The sequence below is a fragment of the Oncorhynchus keta genome, unplaced genomic scaffold (assembly GCF_023373465.1).
Source record: "Oncorhynchus keta strain PuntledgeMale-10-30-2019 unplaced genomic scaffold, Oket_V2 Un_contig_6763_pilon_pilon, whole genome shotgun sequence".
NCBI classification, from domain to species: domain Eukaryota; kingdom Metazoa; phylum Chordata; class Actinopteri; order Salmoniformes; family Salmonidae; genus Oncorhynchus; species Oncorhynchus keta.
Window position 1 is genome coordinate 94375 of NW_026289047.1, and position 6000 is coordinate 100374.

The 6000-nt window shown below is 38.8% G+C and overlaps 1 protein-coding gene across 1 annotated transcript in view; it reads left to right on the top strand.

Annotated features, from left to right (window-relative positions):
* Window positions 1-5711, top strand: part of LOC127926086 (uncharacterized) — a 68283-nt gene extending 62572 nt beyond the window's left edge. The window contains exon 3 of the mRNA XM_052511360.1: window positions 5573-5711. The gene's annotated coding sequence lies outside the window, so the exon portion shown is untranslated. The remainder of the gene's footprint in view (window positions 1-5572) is intronic.
* The last annotated feature ends 289 nt before the right edge of the window (window positions 5712-6000 follow it).

The following is a 6000-nucleotide window of genomic DNA, read 5'->3' on the forward strand; positions in this document are numbered from 1 at the left end:
AGTATGTTCACTGTAATATACTAGGAGTATGTTCACTGTAATATACTAGGAGTATGTTCACTAATATACTCGGAGTATGTTCACTAATATACTAGGAGTATGTTCACTGTAATATACTAGGAGTATGTTCACTGTAATATACTAGGAGTATGTTCACTGTAATATACTAGGAGTATGTTCACTGTAATATACTAGGAGTATGTTCACTGTAATATACTAGGAGTATGTTCACTGTAATATACTAGGAGTATGTTCACTGTAATATACTAGGAGTATGTTCACTGTAATATACTAGGAGTATGTTCACTGTAATATACTAGGAGTATGTTCACTGTAATATACTAGGAGTATGTTCACTGTAATATACTAGCAGTATGTTCACTGTAATATACTAGCAGTATGTTCACTGTAATATACTAGGAGTATGTTCACTGTAATATACTAGGAGTATGTTCACTGTAATATACTAGGAGTATGTTCACTGTACTATACTAGGAGTATGTTCACTGTAATATACTAGGAGTATGTTCACTGTAATATACTAGGAGTATGTTCACTGTAATATACTAGGAGTATGTTCACTGTAATATACTAGGAGTATGTTCACTGTACTATACTAGGAGTATGTTCACTGTAATATACTAGGAGTATGTTCACTGTAATTTAGTAGGAGTATGTTCACTGTAATATACTAGGAGTATGTTCACTGTGATATACTAGAAGTATGTTCACTGTAATATACTAGAGTATGTTCACTGTAATATAGGAGTATGTTCACTGTACTATACTAGGAGTATGTTCACTGTAATATACTAGGAGTATGTTCACTGTAATATACTAGGAGTATGTTCACTGTAATATACTAGGAGTATGTTCACTGTACTATACTAGGAGTATGTTCACTGTAATATACTAGGAGTATGTTCACTGTAATATACTAGGAGTATGTTCACTGTAATATACTAGGAGTATGTTCACTGTAATATACTAGGAGTATGTTCACTGTGATATACTAGGAGTATGTTCACTGTAATATACTAGGAGTATGTTCACTGTAATATACTAGGAGTATGTTCACTGTAATATACTAGGAGTATGTTCACTGTAATATACTAGGAGTATGTTCACTGTAATATACTAGAGTATGTTCACTGTACTATACTAGGAGTATGTTCACTGTAATATACTAGGAGTATGTTCACTGTAATATAGTAGGAGTATGTTCACTGTAATATACTAGGTATGTTCACTGTATGTTATGTTCATGTTCACTATACTAGGAGTATGTTCACTGTAATATACTAGTTCACTGTACTATACTAGTATGTTCACTGTACTATACTAGGAGTATGTTCACTGTAATATACTAGAGTATGTTCACTGTAATATACTAGGAGTATGTTCACTGTAATATACTAGGAGTATGTTCACTGTAATATACTAGGAGTATGTTCACTGTAATATACTAGGAGTATGTTCACTGTAATATACTAGAAGTATGTTCACTGTAATATACTAGGAGTATGTTCACTGTAATATACTAGCAGTATGTTCACTGTAATATACTAGCAGTATGTTCACTGTAATATACTAGGAGTATGTTCACTGTAATATACTAGGAGTATGTTCACTGTAATATACTAGGAGTATGTTCACTGTAATATACTAGGAGTATGTTCACTGTAATATACTAGGAGTATGTTCACTGTAATATACTAGGAGTATTTCCAAACTGCTTTATTCTACTTGTATGATTGATAACCTTCCATGTTATCTGATGAGCTGATTAAATGAGCTGAAGAAAAGCTTAATGGTCAGAGAAATAGAGTGCTAACCAGATGGTAATTGTCCTCGTCTCGTCTCTGGACTCATCACTCACCATGAACTATATACAACATGCTCTTATTAGAATATGGCAAAATAGTGTCATTTAACCAATGTAGTTGGGAGAGGCTACACGGACGCTCCTGGTGCTCACAATTATGAGGTATGTTGCTAAGCTGAGAGCCACAAATTTAAGCTAAGCTAGCTAGTTGTCTCCCAATGTAGTTAGTTATATGTTACCTGATCTGACATATTCGTTATGTCACATAGCATGTTTAGGGTAAGAGACAGAAATATCATAAAACTAGGTTGTAAATAGGTGTGAATGAAAACAGTTAAAGCTATTAGATACAATGGTCTTCTGAGCTCAGCTTGATGATAGTGTTGTCTAATGGGTGAGTGGCATGTCTAGATTAGAGTCTTTATTATCCCATATCTATATTAGATTTACATTACATTTAATCTTTAGTAGAGTCTCTTATCCACATACTTAGTAAAGTAGTGTCATTCACCTTATGATATCCAGTGGAACAGTCTTTACATTAGTGCATCTAAATCTTAAAAGTAGTGTCACAAGGATTAGTTATCTTTGTTTTCCTTAATTTGGTGGGGTTTCAGGTGTCTGACAAGGTGGTGATTGTTTAGCTTTTGTATTGTCGTAGGGGTTTTTCCACCATGTCAGGAGTTTATAGTTTTGACTGGGCTAGGTGTTTATATGTCTATGGTTCCTCAGTGGTAGGGAGGCAGCAGGCCAGAGGTGGATGAACCATTTGCCCTTGTTTGGGTTTTGGGCCTGATTATTCTTTGTTTAGGTGCCTGTTCCCCTGCAGCTTGCAAGCACCATGGTCTTCACGGATTCGAGCTTGTTTTGGAAGCCAGTGGAGTTCTGTTCGGAGGAGCTCTTTTATTAAAGAGTTGGGAAGGTTGAACACCAACGGGCTTTTGGTCTTCTGGATGAGTTGTAGGGTTTAATGGCACAGGCAGAAAGGACCCCAGCCAAAGCGAGTTGCATCTTGGTCCAGAGGAGATGACAAGTGCCTGGACATTGGACCTGCGGCTTCCTGGTGATGGCAGGGACAAGACCCTGCGGATGTTGGGACATGAACCTGCCATGGGGACAAGGCCCTGCCATGGGGATGTTGCCATGGAAGACAGGGTGTTGATAGCACAGGATCAAGCCAAGAGTATGAGTCTTTATTGGCATTTGCTGGGCTAGAATGGGCATCCAGCCAGGATATGGTGCCGGTAGCGTCTTTCCATTATCCTTCGACCAGGATATCATATCTAGAGTAGAGTCTTTATTATCCCATATATCTAGAGTAGAGTAGAGTCTTTATTATCCCACATATCTAGAGTAGAGTCTTTATTATCCCACATATCTAGAGTAGAGTCTTTATTATCCCACATATCTAGAGTAGAGTCTTTATTATCCCACATATCTAGAGTAGAGTAGAGTCTTTATTATCCCACATATCTAGAGTAGAGTCTTTATTATCCCACATATCTAGAGTAGAGTCTTTATTCTTTATTATCTAGAGCCGCCAGTAGAGTCTTTATTATCTGCTAGAGCGGAGTAGGGTCTTTGTCCCACATATCTAGAGCTAGAGTAGAGATCTTTACCCGGATCCTTCATATATTAGAGTCAGGTTTTGTCACACCCTGACCTTAGTTATCTTTGTTTTCTTTATTATTTGGTTAGGTCAGGGTGTGACAAGGGTGGTTTGTTTAGTTTTTGTATTGTCTAGGGGTTTTTGTATGTCTAGGAGTTTATATGTTTTCTAGTCTAGGTGTTTATATGTCTATGGTTGCCTAGATTGGTTCTCAATCAGAGGCAGCTGTTTCTCATCGTCTCTGATTGGGAACCATATTTAGGCAGCCATATTCCTTGGTTATTTTGTGGGTTGTTATTCTTTGTTTAGTTGCCTGTTCTGCACTAGCCATATTGCTTCACGGTTCGTTTTCTTGTTTTGTTTAGTTCTGTTCAGTGTTCTCTCTTTTATTAAAGAGTTATGTTCACTTAACACCCTGCGCCTTGGTCTCCTCTTTATGACGACCGTGACAGAACAACCCACCAAGAAAGGACCAACCAGCGTGCTAAAAAGGAGTGGACATCTTGGTCCCAGGAGAAAGAGGAGTGGAGGACATCCTGGACCTGGGAGGAGGTAATGGCAGGGGACAAGACCCTGCCATGGGGACAAGACCCTGCCATGGGGACAAGTCATGGGGATGCCATGGGGACAAGATGCCATGGAAGCAGGTGGAGATAGCACAGGAGGAACGCTGTATGTCGATATGGGGGTACACGACTGGACAGAAGACCGAGAGTTAGTCCTGCTTTATGTGATGTCACGGGGATGTTTAATATCAGAATCATGACCTCCTATCAGTTTTAGTCTAGCTGTATGTGATGGTCACGGGGATGTTTATGCGGTATAGAATAATGACCTGTAGTTTTAGTCCTGCTGTGAATGGGATCCAGCCAGGGATGTTTAATATAGAATAATGACCTCTCAGTTTTAGTCCTGACCAGGATATCCTGATGCCGGCTCTGGGGATGTTGTCTATAGTGCATCTGCCAGCCCAGTTTTTTAGTCCTGTCTGCCATGTGCCCATTTGCACTTTTTGGGGATGTTTAAACATCCAGAATAATGACCACTGTTCCGGAACCTGCTGTATGTGATGTCACAGGGATGTTTTAATATAGAATAATGGCCTTCATTAGTTTTAGTCCGGTGCCTGTATGTGATGTCACCGGGATGTTTTAATGATAGAATGGTCTGTTCCTCCAGTTTTAGTCCACGGGGATGTTTAATATAGAATAATGCTGTATGTGATGTCGGAGGGATCTGCGGGGGAGGGCGTTTAATATAGTCATGACCTACCAGTTTTAGCTGCTGTATGTGATGTCACGGGGATGTTTAATATAGAATAATGACCTATTAGTTTTAGTCCCTGTTGTGATGTCACAGGGATGTTTTTTAGAATAATGGCCTTTAGTTTTAACTGTCCTGCCTGTATGTGATGTCACGGGGATGTTTTATAGAATAATGACCTCTAGTTTTAGTCCTGTGTATGTGACTAGTTTTAGGTGGGATCACGGGGATGTTTTTTAGAATAATTATCAGTTTTAGTCCTGCTGTATGTGATGTTCCGGGGATGTTTAATATAGAATCTATTAGTTTTGTCTCTGATTGACCATATCAGTAGTTTTAGTCCTGCTGTTTTGTGGGTTTTAGATGTTTTCTGTTTTTAGTTCTGCATATAGAATAATGACCTATCAGTTTTAGTTTTCCCTTTTTTTGTTAGTTTTGTTATGTGATTCACGGGGATGTTTTAATATAGAATATCATGAGCTCTTACCACGCAGTTTTAGTTCTTCACGGGGATGAGAATAATGATCAGTTTTAGTCCTGCTGTATGTGATGTCACGGGGATGTTTTAATATAGAATAATGACCTATCAGTTTTAGTCCTGCTGTATGTGATGTCACGGGGATGTTTTAATATAGAATAATGACCTATCAGTTTTAGTCCTGCTGTATGTGATGTCACGGGGATGTTTTAATATAGAATAATGACCTATTAGTTTTAGTCCTGCTGTATGTGATGTCACGGGGATGTTTAATATAGAATAATGACCTATCAGTTTTAGTCCTGCTGTATGTGATGTCACGGGGATGTTTTAATATAATGTTGTTTGATTTCATTCAAGTCAAGAATAATTTTATAATGAATGTTTTTCTTTTCAGATACCACAATATTCATCCCCTCGTTCAACGGCACGTCGTACCTGGAGCTGCCTCCCCTTGGCTCTCTGCTGCAGTCTCCCGGTGCCAGCGCAGATCCCTCTCACCCTGTCAAAGACACCACTGTTACCCTGTATCTGACTGTCAAAACCAGAGCTACACAGGGCACCATCCTCTACAGTAAGTACAAGCACGGCATTCCACTTTTGTTTCCAATGTTTAATCAGGAGATTACGTTGAGATTTGAGAATCCCTTTTACAGAGGAGAACTGAAAACAACATGATACGAGCAAAACTCAGAAACACAATGCACCAATGCAGTACAAAGTACAATAGTGACAAGAGCTTCGGATCAATGTTTTCTGGAGCTACTAGAGGGGATGTTTTCTGGAGCTACTAGAGGAGATGTTTTCTGGAGCTCCTAGAGGATA